The sequence below is a fragment of the Bombus impatiens genome, unplaced genomic scaffold, assembly GCF_000188095.3.
Source record: "Bombus impatiens unplaced genomic scaffold, BIMP_2.2 scf_0264, whole genome shotgun sequence".
NCBI classification, from domain to species: domain Eukaryota; kingdom Metazoa; phylum Arthropoda; class Insecta; order Hymenoptera; family Apidae; genus Bombus; species Bombus impatiens.
In genome coordinates, this window is record NT_176683.1 from 1,158,047 (window position 1) to 1,173,014 (window position 14,968).

Below are 14,968 nucleotides of genomic sequence, written 5' to 3' on the forward strand. Positions count from 1 at the left end.
TCACTTAGTTGCCAAGTCAATAATATATATGTCGGAGATGTAGGGACAACGGGCCTTTCTTTTGGAATTTTGGAAAGATTGCCAATACTTTGGTCTAAACTATTCATTATAGCTGTACTTAAATAGTAGAACTTGGAAGTAGTTGTTGTGATACGTTCTGATTATGTTTGCCTAAGGTTTGTGACAGTGGGCTTGGGGTCGAGGTGACACAACTGGTTGCCGAACGTGGCCACGGTCACGGGATGAACGTTTTTACTTAACAGTAGAAGTATAAATATTCAGGGCACACGCTGTGTTAACAAACAAGCCCCGAGGTAGGAGCAATGACGGCTCTACGCGGGTCTGCCTAGTAACGGCGTCTGGAATTTTGTTGATAACCCCGGTCAATACGCAATTGACAAATGTGATCGTGTCAGTCTTTTATTCTTATGATCTCCTTGGAGAGTTTACTCACAACGTCAGGTCAGTCAGTCTGAAAGATACCGTGCGTCACATCTAACGTTACTTTAAGTTTCAAAACATATTCAATTGTACACAGAGTTATCCTGTTGACCGATTCGTTCGAACCCAAGAACATTGTCTTTACTTAAGAGTGTCTAATAAACACGTTAAATCATTAAACCCTGTTAAATCAACACTTGTACACATAATTGTAAATATAAACCTCATTGAACAACTACGACGGCTTGTCCTAACGAAGATACGCAACGCGCCCCTAAAAGTAGCGCCAACCCGACAAACCCGACATATAAATATGTTCATGAAAATTGTTTTTAGTAAATGTTCAGATACTTTACTGAATCACTGTACGTTGTAAAACGATAACGTTCCTATCTATTTTGATCTGTCGCTAATTTAGCAGATATCTTGTTTTCTAATAAAAATAAAACGCTATAGAACGAACGTAATACTTTAACAAAAAAATAAATGGTTTGCAAATCTTCTTGTAGAGGCTTATTTTGTACTTTCGATTAATGTCGGTTATTTGGTCGTGAAACAGACACGTCGTTAGTTTCGTCGACAGGGTTTAAATAACGTAGCCGGTTTACTTGATCGAGAGTTATTTCGATTCGAGCTGCTTCATCTAAACGATCTGTAAACGCGCCGTGCCACGAATTTCATCAAGTATTTACCTTTTCCTCGACGACGACTCCGACGACGGAGATATGCGCAACGACGTGAGAATTTGTTAACTACAGGCAAGAGGATTGCGCCAGCGGGGAAAAATTCCAACGTGTTGCGAATTTTTATCCGCAGAACCGTTATCTAATATCAAAATCTGTTTTTAATATGTTGGAAAGACGATAACGTAGAGTGTTACTATAAAAATACTGAAAATACGATTGATTTATGATTACGAGAAAAATGTTAGGTTGCTGTAAAAATGGAGTTCTTTCAAATAAAATTCCCAATAATCAATCTACTCACGATACAGGATGTACCGGCTGACGAAAGTATTCGAACACTTGCAGCAGGAACTCTTTCCGAACGTATTATGTGCATTACGCGAAGCTTTCTGAAACTTCGTTTGCATTGTAATGAGGCACGACTGTCGTGATTGTAATAATAAAATTTGCAATCAATCCGAAAACGTACAGGAGAAGTTAGAAGACGCTTATTGCAAACATACGTTGGACGAAAGATTAAGCGTATTAGATAAATTAAATAAATTAATTGTATACACTATGAATTAATATTAAAAATAAAATATTAAAATTAGTGCTACATAATGGCTTCGTTAAATATTCTTAATAATCAAAGCGAATAATTGACTGTTTAGATAGTTTGATATACCTCGGAAGATTTATGCTTTCAACAATTATTTTGTATATGCATTGTCAGATCTGTTTACAATTTTGCCAATATAATGAAAATATCTGTGTCTCGTTTAGAAGAAATTTCAAAATGTTTCTAAGAAGAGTGAATACCTTCGCGAATCGCTGTAGACGTATTTTTTCCAAAGGAAGAGCCTTCTCAATCACTGGCTGGTCTAATTATTTCATAAGTTTTACTTTACTGCAGTCATCGGTAATTCTAACGCTAATGAAATTTAGCTGTCCGGTTCGAGGGAACAAGGGGTAAACTGATAAGGAGATCCTTTAAAGATGATTAAAAGCGACACTATAGAAGAGAGAGAGAGAGAGAGTGCTGCAACTGTAAAGGTTCTGGTGAATGACGAGCGTTTAAAGATTTATTCAGTCGTTAGGAAAATTTAGAGCTACTGGCAGTTCTAAATTTTCGTTTCAAATCCTTGAATAATATTGATACGTATCGCTAATTCCTCGACACAGGGTGTGCAATCACCGCGTTTGTCGAAGCTTCGTGTTAAATTGAACACATCTGCCATGGAGACTCGACAAATATTGACGGACACACTATCTCTATCAGACATCTCTGTATTTTTCATGATTAAAAGCCACTCGATGGGTAGCGTTTTTCCAACAATTTTTCATTATGAACTTCTCAGAGAGATTCATCAAATTGCAATTATTAAAATATTAAATTACACGAAGTTAGACTACATGGAAATTCTTTTTATTCTACCGAACAACATTTTAAGATGAGATCTCTTAAATACAATAGTTTCTCCTTTTTCTCAGAAAGAGAGAGGAAGAATAAGATGCTACAAAAAGCGATATAACTTTCCGTCTGAAAAAAAGAAAAGAAGAAAACTAGCCTTGAGATAATCTCGAAAACGTTCAAGAGATTCAAAGCAAACAAGATCAACGCCTCTTTGAAATCGTAAAACTTTCGCTTCTCTGTTACTTTAGATTATCTCAGAAATATTAACAAATTTAACGTTTCTCTAAACAATGCGTCGTTTCCGAGATATTTCGATATATTTTTCGCGACACCCGGTTTGTTTTCGATATGCATACCATCAGCACCAGCCGACAGCGCAATCCACTCGAATACACGGTTAAATGCGTCCGCGATTCATCCTCGGGCCGCATTAGCTAACGAATCAATCGACCTGGCCACGCACGAGTAGCCAGCCTAGGATTATCCGACGCTTGTTTCCCCAAAAGAAAAATCACCGCGCACCTACCCCGTGGACCACGCCCTTTGGCCTTCCCCACGTTTTCTTCGCGTTTTCGACGAAAGTTTTATTCCCCAGTGGCACGTCGAGCCAAAAACCATTGAACCAGATTTCAGAGGTCCTCGCAACGAGGGCATTTTGAGAGCAATTAAGCTTAAACGAAATGTATAGATTCGTTGCGCGATCAATGGAAATTGGGAGCCCGTGTCTGCCATCGAAAGACATTTCTGCTTTAAACCGAGCGTCTATTTTTCCCTCCTTGCATTCTCCGGGCATTAACACCTGCTTTTATGGCGTAGAGAAAACCGTGGCTGTTGCGTACGCACTTACGTACGTAAAAAAGACATATCGACACTTGGAACGTTGCTGTTTTCTTTTTTTTAACGCAACCTAATTTAGCTGGAAAAACGCAGGCGAAAAGAGTCGAGACGATCTTACGATCTATTAACGCTGATACTATTAGTGGGATAATAATATTCTATTGCGTAAAATTTATTTTTAAAGAACCGGCACTTGTGAATCTGAAACATTCGGACGTGACGCAATATCGTCGTTTAGGAAGTTGATTATTACACTGCGGATTTGTATACAGCTGAAATATATTCAAATATGCAAGCAATATGCAAATGATATGTTAAGAGTGCGTAACACGTATACAAATATTACATAAGCATCGAGTGTACATTTGCAATGTGTCAGCTATTTTATTTTACTTTCCATAATTCTCAGTACAACTGTATAACGATTGAAATTTTCTACCGTGAAATGGTATCGCTTAGATGACGATAAATTAATTTGTAAGCTGGAAGAAGTTTTTAATTCAAATTACATCGGATAAGCTTACTATGAGACATAAACTGATAGTTAGATCGCGGATATTTGTGCGAGTTTCTATTTTTCTTGAGATAATTTGAAAAATGAAACGCAGAAAAAAGGATTGTTTTACGTACTAGATATTATAACGAGTATTACACTTTGCTATACATTTTGTATTTTACACCTGGGACTCTTTTTACACGGTACTTTTTCCTTCAGACGACTCATTTTCCCACAGTTTTCCCTTACTCGGTTTTTTCAACACATATTAACTTTTAACACGGTTAACTTAACGCGTTTTGGTTACAGTTATGCGATATGTTTTAACACGTTTTATCGTTTCACTGTAAATGGTATCAATCTCGAACGTTCTACACGATTTCAAAGGGAATTGAGAAGTTGTACGGCTTCTTACGAAGAATTATTAGAAGAAAAGATAGAAAGTATCTCATCACAATCCGATACAGAAACAACCCGATATCGAGCAACGAAAGTGATTTTTTCCCAGTAATAGGAAAACGCATTTCCTGTAACATAATACAGAGTGATAAGTGAAGTGTCAATTTAAAAAAAAAATACTTTTCCTATTTTCCTTAACACGTTACCCTTTGCCCACTTGTTTACCGTATAAAATGTTTCATATTTTAAATTGTATTTTCTATCGTTTCCTGTATTTCAACGCAAGTTATTGTACTCTGTTGCAAATCAATTGTTGCACGACTTTGTTTACACGAAACGCATGCGCATATACATATTTTTCCATATTTTCTGCATTCTATGTACTCTTGCAGCTTTACGTTTCTAGCAAATGCATCAAAATGCGCAGCCTATTGATCATGCAGGTTACAACAAGTTGCAACAACAAGGTGTTGCAAGGGAATGGCAAAAGTAAAGTATCTACGTAAAATATGTAGGGAATTTAAAATATATTCAGTCGTATGCCTTTTAAATGAAATACGCGAAACGTATGCAATATGAAAAATATGCATATTTGCATAAATATCCGCCGTCTATTTATGACCTTCAGCTGGTTTATAATTAACGTATGCAATATACGTGTACGCGTAACACAGAATTTGTCACTTGTCATGTTACCAATGTTATTAGTTAATAAATTATTGCAAAAGGACCTTGGCATCGCATATCGGTATATTACGGCTGACTTTACACTTTTATTTATATGAAAAAATTTGTTTGTATCTCTTTCTACGTCCTGTTTCTCTAATCTGAATAAAAAAGAAAGAAAGAAAGTAGCATGTCAGCGGAATGTTTTCCTGTTAAACGAAGAAAAATCAGGTTACACGAGATTAATGAAACGTCCTTGTATTCTGTCTACCTTCACCGCTCTCCTAGTGAATAAATAGGGTTGCTACCTCGAAATTTCAGTCGTATCGGTTCTATCGGCTACGAGTGCTCGGTCGTCGGAATGGAAATCCGCCGGAAATGCGATTAGAACCGATTAATCATTCGGCAGGCTGCTTCGTTACGGTGTTATGCGAGAGACTGTTCACGAAAGTGTGTTGTTCGCTTCATTACGCTGGAAGATTAGAAAATAGTTGTCGTTTTTTGCATTAGAAGCTTCGAAAATGTTTCTTCGAGTTGATTTACAGTCGCTTCATCGCTTTTTCGTAAGTATTGAGGTGCTGCTGTATTTCGAAATATTGTTAGAAATATTTTATGCCTATATTTTGTGTGTATGAAATAATTTGATATTTCCTTAACATTGTAACGAGACTTGACCGTCATCGCTATATTGGTACAGTTTGAAAACAATCTGGAAAAAATGTATAAAAATTATAAGATATTTAGCATAAATATGTAGGGTGGTTGGTAACTGGTGGTACAAGCGGAAAGGGGGTGATTCTACGCGAAAAAAGATGTCGAAAGTATAGAATAAAAATTAAAAAAAAAATTTTTTTCTCGAAAACAAAGCCTCAAACGAAAAATTTTTATTCTATATTTTCGACTTCTTTTTTCGCGTAGAATCACCCCTTTTCCGCTTGTACCACCAGTTACCACCCACCCAGTTACCAACCACCCTGTATATTTTGCAGAGTTTAGAAAAATATTCATTATGTTAATAAGACTCGATATTCACTGGGATCGTCTTTAACATTTATCGTATGTTTTACATAACTATTCATGTTGTATATTAATTTTTCACTAAATATACGTTCGCAGTAAATATCCTATAACTACTATGTACGTTTTCAAACTAAATTTCAAAGTTCGTTAACGCAATATGTAACAATCGTGCCTCGTTATAATGTTAATGAAATTGCAAAATGTTTTCCAAAACATATACAATATGTATAGTATGCATAAAAAATTCCTCCTAGTTTAAATGTTTTAATATAATTAATATAATGTTTAATATAATTTCCTACTCGTAAAGCTTACGTATTTATTATATTGCTTATATATACATATTTTATTTCATCAATTATTACATGGATTACTCCAAATATTATGTATTTTGTTAATCATTAAGCAGATCATATAGATTAAAAAATATCGGATAATAAACTTTTGATCACAATGAATGAAAAATTTCACAGAATAATTTACATGTTTCCCGGTAACGTTTTACTTTATATTTCCATCGTACACGTTTAATATCATTGATTTTCAAATAATTAGTTGTATTATTATTATTGAAATTCCGTCTCAAATCACATATTCGACTTTTTATAAATGCTTTTAACCAAGAGAATTAGTATTCCATGCTCCTATTAAGCAAACGTTATTTGCCTCTTTCGATGCGATTTATCGTGTACATCTATTTATACCGTACAATCGGAAAACGTCGAAGAACACTTTTAACGAAGCACACAGCAGAGCTGTCATTTGTCGTGATGTTTAATATCGGCGGTTTATTCGCGGCTTGCCTGTATGACACGATTTTTAGTAGAAAAAATATCAGAATAAAAAAAAATCCGATTGACAACACAAATTATCTATAGTCCCTGCTATTCCATCGAGAAATTATTTTCGCTCGAAACAAATACGATTCGCGGAAACTGTTGAGAGAAGCATCGACAAGCTGTTTACATATTCAGCTTTCACTCAAGCTTCGAAATATTCTCTAGTCAGAAACGTTGCATCGACATTTTCTTGCCGAGCTACGGCCTCACAGACCCCAACTCGCTATCTGAATTTTCACCGTCTAAATACATCGACAAACAACTTGTTTTTAACGGAAATTCTTCATATTACACCCTCGAGCGACGTTCGGCTCTCCGACTTCGTTTTTCAATTTTATCCACTCGTTGCTGTCTGTGCTTTCGACTCTTCGCTCTTTCTTCTTTTCCTTTTTTTTTTATTTTCGTTCCTTCTTCGGCAGCTTGTTTTTATACTTGGCATTACTCTTCGTGACGCCATTTTTGTAACTCAAGATGCTGGATACGCCGGTGGAGATAAATTAATGGCTCGGGGGCGATTTGTCAGACGACCAAGAAGGTACTCAGAATGATACACCGTAGGTCAAAAGTTTGGAATTGCTACGTGTTCCACAGAATTCCAGAGAATTTAATCCTGACGTGGACAACAAAACACCCGAGTATCATATAACGATGAGAATATCACTAACAGAAGGAACGTAAGTCTGATTAATTACAATTGGGGGGGGGGCGGATTTTTACGTATTTATGAAGTTCGTAGATGCAGAAATAGGAGAAATTCATAGGAAATGGAAAAATACGTAATATATTCAAAATAGAGCGTCTGTTACGTTATGACGTTGTTCTACTATCATTGAAACGTTCTTGTAGGTGAGAAGAATACTTACTTAGATTTTATTTGTTTATTTATATTTGGATTAGAGAGATTGATAATATCAATATTGATTTATGTTAGTCCTTGACTGTGAATTTCGAGTGGGTGGATGAGGCTATGCATGACAGATGACTTTAAGGGTAAGACGATTACGAGAAGAATGAAGACGTGGGAGGATCGTTTAGGGTAGGGAGATTAGGGTGCAGGGTAACTTGCGATACGGAGGACACGTTAAAAATGATATAATGTTGCTTCGATACGTCTAATTTGCATCTTTTTTTCATATAATTTATCTCTATATTTTAACGTTATGGTTATCAGGAAAAATCGCGAAGATGTGGCCAATATATATTTCATCGCAGAATGGCTGCGAACCATAAATTTAAAATTTATTTTATACGAAGTAACAATAAATTTCGAGTATTAAGTTAAGCTTATGAAAAAGTATCTTCTGCACTTCCATTAGCTTCCAATAACCAGTCGTATCATAAATATTTCATAACGATCATTAAACAACGGTAATTAATAAACCGTACTATTTGCGTGAAAATGATAAATCATAGATTTTTTTATTTTTATAATTACCAAAAATATATAAGTGTTCTTAGCAAAATTTACAGTACATTTAGATTGATAATTCTAGTGCTAACAGAGTAAATGCAGTAAATTGTAGAAATCCTGGAACATTTAAATTTACGGATTCATCCACGAAAAATATGTTTGTTCAATGAATAAAAAACCTTAAAGATGGTTCGTCGTACGTTAAATTGATCGACGTTCATTTCATTTTACTTTCTCAGCATTTTGACAGAGGCTATTCACCGTGACTGGAACGCGGTCTATCCATATACGTTGGTACATTTCCTTCGCTTCCTTCTTCACTTTCCCATTCTTTCTCTCGCTTTCGGTTTAAGGCAGTGACGAATGCGATCAAATTTCACGGAAGTCGATTCGAAAGCTTCGGCAGAGCTATCATATTTCTTGCCGTATCGGAATTCGAACGGAGATAACGGGCACCAAGTAAATTCGGTCGTCCTTTGATCAGGCGTGAGTAGCCAGCGAGATGTGAGTAGCTGGCGAGAGGTGAGTAGCTTGACCCGTGCACTGGCCGGACAAATGTAGTCGCACCGCTGGTTCAACTGGCCGCGAGAAGCACCGAATAACTTTCCAACATGCATCGCTGTCGCTTCCATTTCCATCGACGAAAAATTCTAACCTTCCGCCTATATTTTCGATACTCTTTGAATTAGCTTTTCCAATGCGAATTGTTTTTTCTTTCGCGTATGTATTTCACCGTTTGAACGTTTAATACTGCAACTGACCAAATGGCCAAATCGTAACTTTTCATAGAAATATTTTGTTATTGTTATCTTGCAGAAGCCATTTTTCGGAAGTCGAATAATTGTTTGTATGGATAAAAGCTTTTACTTTTTATACTATTTCTTCGGGTTTTAACATAAATTCGCCGTGTTTTTTCTTTTTATTTATTACACAGGCGCGAAAAAGCTTGTCGCGTCGGAACGAAACTCGTACTACGCGTTAACGAGATCAAGTAGGTAAAAGGCTTCGTATAAACTTGCGAAAAGTTTAAAATGCTTTATCGAAGAGTTATAACCGTTCGAAGATTTTCGGGAAAGTTGTGCTTAACGATCGCAGGAATATTCGAAAGAGTTCGACGATCATTAAGATCGATGAAAGTCTGCATCCTCGGGGAAGCAAGGAATTTCCAACATTTTTGAACGCTGATAACTCTCAAATAAAACATTTTCGGACATCGATTTATACGATCTTCTTTTTACCTACTTGACCTGATTAACACGACGCGATATATGTTTTGTCCGATCGTTTCTTGTATAAACGGCGTGGAAGAGAACGAATACACGTTCGAATCTCATAATAACTTGAAATTATGGACGTTGATAGAATCGACAAGATGAAAGATATTTTCGAGACAATTGGAAGAATTTCCATCGGTGAGACAGAGACGTGTTTGAAGTTGTAAAAAGGCAAAAGTCTTTTGTGACGAAGAATGGCCAAATCACTCGGGCATTCATTCGATTCCGAGATTCTGGGGTAAATACAGCACTGCTTACGGTTCTTTTGCTGCAAACTACACCTTTTTCCAGTTCGTGACCAAGTCTCTAGGAATAGCGTTTCTCTCTTTATTCCTATTTTCTTTTAATCTTGCCATTTCGCTGAAAAAATCGCGAAGCACAGGATGCTTTTAATTTTTCTCGTACAAGTTGCAGCAGCATAATAAACTGTTCATGGCAGCATTTGAATACTCGTACAAACTTTTTTATCGGCACATTATGTCTTACAGAATGGAAGACTTTATAGACAGAAATATAGCTTTGATATCATAAGTGTTCTCCTATGTACTATAGATTTTGAAATCTGCAATAAAAGCGTTTTATACAACACGATATTCTCGTAGAAGATTTTTAATTCATTGCGTATCGTAATAGTCTGTGAACAGAAAAAATGCAGTCCATTAAAATGTTTAAATATTCGTTTTGCATTATGGTCATGTCACGTTGACGTTACGTTATAGAGTCGTATCGACGTGATACGAAATTTATTACCTACATTCCGAATTTCCTGGCAAATTTTGTTGGACATCAGAAACTAAGTTATCAATTCTACATATGTTGCTATAATTCCGTACCGCAATCGACGTTTCATATTCTGTGATGCAGAATTTCTTGTTAAGCGCCATATTTCACGCCAAGTTCAAAATTCTCATAAAACTTAGCAATATAACAGCAAATAAAACTTCACGTAGCTGTTCTTCCTATTTTCATTTGTTTCGAAAAATTGCAAATACAATGTGTGCTGTTATTAAATTTATATATAGCGTGATTACGTATATTATCAATGTATTAATTAATTAATACGTAATTACCTATATCATTGCAATATTGTGATCCTATCAAATACAATCTGTGTACAATTGCTTTCGAATGACTTTTCAAAATAAAAAATGAATTAATACAGTGTTACTATGTTAGAAATTACCGGATTCTGGGAAAAAGGAAATTTTTATTAAAAAATTTTTTAATTAATTTAATTAAGTTTTAATTTTTAGTAAAAGTAGTAATATAGCAATTTTGCCTTCAAGGCAAACATTAGAGCAGGTTAAAAATGACAAAATGTTGAGAAGACGTATTTTTATAGCAATATAAAGGAAAAACGCTATCACGCCAAGGATTCTTTCAAATATGCAAAGTTCGCAAAACATGGGAACAGATTTCACATGGAAATTTTTTGTTAGCACTTAGCACATAAGACAGGTATTGGAAATTCGATCAGCAGCGAAGGTTAAAGCAATCTATTCCTAAATTATCTCTCGTATCTTTCAAAAAAAACCAATCTTATGACACTTTATTGCTACGTGACTTCGAATCGTTAGCAGCCTTGTATATCTGGATTGCTCGTTCTCAACAAGCACTGGTACCAGCAATTAGACTAAAATCGTGGAGAAGTGAAGTAGCGTTAAGAAGGTAATTGCTTTCGACGTTCTTTCAAAATATACGTCGTCGCCAATATGCATTTGCAATTGGTACTCTAGCAACTAAAAGATTGTAATTATTGTGCGTTTTACAGAAACCAAATTGCTAAAAAGCTGGTCAGCTTGTTTTGAAGAATCGAAGAAAAGACTTGACGAGTGATTTTCATCCTTCGAGTTCGTAGAAAACTTATATCCAACTAAGACATATTGCTATATATGTTCGAAGCATTGATTGCAAATTAATGATCAGATTGCGTGTGTTTATGCAAATTTATATTTTTATCAATACGATTGCAGAAATGAAAGATAAGCAGAGATATGTTTTACTGGTCGAATAATTGAAAATATTTATTATTACAAATATATTAAATTATAAAGCATATTTTGCTTTGGATATTTGTTATATTCTGGACATTGTACGTATTTATGCATATTTAAATTTCCCATAAACGCATAAATATCCACAGTTGATTAATAATAAAATAATAAAATTAATATCTTTTGATAGAAACAATAAAGTTATGGTAAATGGGAAATGTGGTCTCGGATTTTCGTTTATTTTTAAATATTAGTAATCCCCCTCAATGAAATATTATTTTCAAATGCATAAATGATATAATGTAATATAGCAATATTATGTTACGAGCAATAAAATGCCACTTTTCAGCTTCGTTGGTATTTTTCAAACAAAATTCGTGTTTTCCTGTGAGTTTCCATTTTAGATAAGTGGTTACGATGCTCGCCGGGATATTTGCTAATTTAGAGAACGAAAATCAAGATCAGTCGTTTGATACTGTGGCGAGTAAAAGGGAATTATGTGTTCGAATGAATGTGAACGAATTTCCTCGGTACCAGATACAAACGAGGGGGATTTAAAAAAGAATTGGAGATAATTGCGAGATACTTTACAGTTAATCGAGTTTACATAGAGCTTTTCCTTGTTCTATAAATCGCGGAAGCAGCAATTAAAAGGAATTAGTGGAGATTAACAAGGAATAATTATTAATAGACGTTAAAATCTATGAGAAAATATAATGAGAAAAATTCGATTTCTGTACTAAATTAAAGAGAAAAAAGAAAGTTAAGCGAGGAATTGCAAATGAAAAAGTACGATTTAATAAAAGAAAAAAAAAAGAATTATTTAAAGTAAGACAGTAAGAAATTAGTTGAAATTCAACGAAGCTAATAATTAATTTTTTATTATAATTGAAAAGTTTTCAATTCTAATTTCCCAGATGTTTCAGTAATATCCGACAAATTTAATAAATTAAGAAGATGAAATATAAAGCAGCGGGAGAATATCCGGGCTATAAAACTGTCTAAAATCTCATTCTGTCACATAATTCACTATTAACCTCAAGAGAACACGTCTCAAAAAGTTTCTTAAACTATTTCTCTTCAACATACGCGAGTTTCACATCACTTTAACAACGTTAATCATTCCTACGTATACGTAAGAGGGGCAAGAAAATTACCTTTCCGAACTTGCACCATGGAACCGCAGTCAACTTTTCCAAAACTTTCTCTTTCTTACGGATTTCACGAACGTCCACCAGGTTGCAGAGTAACTCTTGCATAAAATCCATATGAAGTACGAAAAATGCTTAATTTTATCAAAATAGAGGCATCGTTCATCATCAAACAGAATCTAAAATATTCGTTTGCACGCCGGAGTAAGCTGATTTATTTATTTTGACATATAGCTTATTTAAATAAATAATGATGAATTATTTACATTAAATGACAATAATTAATGGATATGTAAGGTATTTAAAATATCCATCACAAATGATATTATTATACGTTAGAGGTAGAGAAATTTCTGAAATTTACACAAGTATAGAAAAATATACACGATACACCTCTGTATCCGCTCTCAAGGGATGAACATGTATTATAGAAATTTGATATACCTGTCGTATGTTAGATTGAAACATGTAAAAGATCCAATTTCTTCTGGTATTGTATTTCTAAGCCTCTTTTTTCCAACAAATATCTCTTTCTTGCAGAATATTTTGGTAACTGTTTTAAAACTGTGAATTTTATCTTTCACGGTGAACTTAGCTTTTTTAATTTTGTGTGAATGCACCTTTATTGAGATTTAGCGAAGCGCGACTAGCTGAATAACGGGTTTCGTATCGTATTTATGATTTAATAAAAAAACACTCTTTGTCGAGAAAGTTTATTTTATATTTTCCTTTAACAACACTCATAAAGTCATTTCGCGTGTATTTCATATATTTAGATATAGTTAGCCTAGAAAGTTTTCAAATTAAACAGAATAATCCCAATAAAACATATCGCAAGTATACTTAAAACGTGACACAACTCAAACTATTCAAAACTATTTCAAACTTGGTCAAAATAATTATTTAAGGAGAGGAACGGCGATCAAATGTTACTTTTTGAAATTTTTAACCCTTTAACCCTTTTTAACCCTTGAAATTCTTCTTTGATGGCTGTAATGTTCTTCCAACATCGGACTGAATCATTTTCAGCTGCTACACTTTCGAAATACACGTGCAATATACTTTTGTCTCTCAACAGCACAAGAATCGAGAAATCACACTGAGAACTCAAAGAACTGCTCTACGACATCCAGCTACATCTCAACTCCGGATCTGAACTTTCGTGACCATTGGTCATTCCCTCGTTCGTGCACACACTTATGCACTGGGGACAAACACCACGATATGGCATCGTATATCTCTCTATCCAGCATAAACATACTCGAGTAACTAGATACTGAATTTCCTACCACACCCTGGCACCCTGATTCGCCCTCTAAAATCCACATCCATTACAAACACGCACATTAATCGACATCCTCCGCTCCAAACCATAATTATTCCACCCAAACATCCTTTGTACATCGTACTAACCGTTATCCTATAATACAAATCTCAACGTCTCCAACAACAATCTCTTCTTCTCCATTTGCAATAATTAGCATTATCAGGACGAAGATCCCAAAACCATAATATCTATCGCAAATTATTTGGAATAATTATTTATTCTCTTTTCCCAATGGTTACGGTTTATCTCAAACTATAACCATTCACGTCTTAACCCATTAACAGACGCTGTACTTGGAGAAGTACAGAGATTTCAAACGAGCCTTAATGCGGCAATATATCACAGTAAGCCATCAGGTAATCGCCATCAACAACTATCCTTTCGTCTCCATTTCAAACGAGCATTATACCCAAAATATTTATTACAAATTATTTCAGACAATTATTTATCCCAAACCATAACCATCCAACCAAAACCATCTACTCCTTTATACTATACACCATCTATCTTATTAAGCAATCAAGTAGTACACACCTCGGCGTCTCCAACAATAATCTCTGCCACTCCGCTTGAAACAACTATAGCAGCCAGAGTGTTCCTTACGAATTCTCTAAAATCCAATTTTTTTTTTATTCCGAGCCACAACCATTCGTTCTCTCATGAACACCATACATTAAATTAAGCGGTCAGACAATACACACCTGGACGTCTGCTACAATAATCTCTTCCTCTCCACTTGAAACGCAGCCGTGAGTAGAATACAAGCAGGTCGAAGATCCAGAGAAGCAAGAGTTCACGACCCCTTCGCGTCACCTTTCTGTCACCCAGCACAAATTGTCCGACGCACCCTTAGTCAGCTTCAGGGTATTAATTCTCGTCGTAGCGTAATGCGAATGATTACGAATAATTCCCGGCCGACGGAAGATAGATTTGGCCGGTTACGAACGCGGCTAGAACGCCGACTGAAACGTCCCCGGCGCGACGGCGTCCGGATGAATGTTGCCGCTCGTCTAACGACGGCTGCGGCGGCG

The 14,968-nt window shown here is 35.3% G+C and overlaps 1 protein-coding gene across 1 annotated transcript in view; it reads right to left on the minus strand.

Moving 5' to 3' along the window:
• The window catches only part of LOC100750193, a 49,578-nt gene extending 34,616 nt beyond the window's left edge, over positions 1 to 14,962 (minus strand). The window contains exon 1 of the mRNA XM_003488784.4: positions 14,639 to 14,962. The gene's annotated coding sequence lies outside the window, so the exon portion shown is untranslated. The remainder of the gene's footprint in view (positions 1 to 14,638) is intronic.
• Between the last annotated feature and the right edge of the window lie 6 nt (positions 14,963 to 14,968).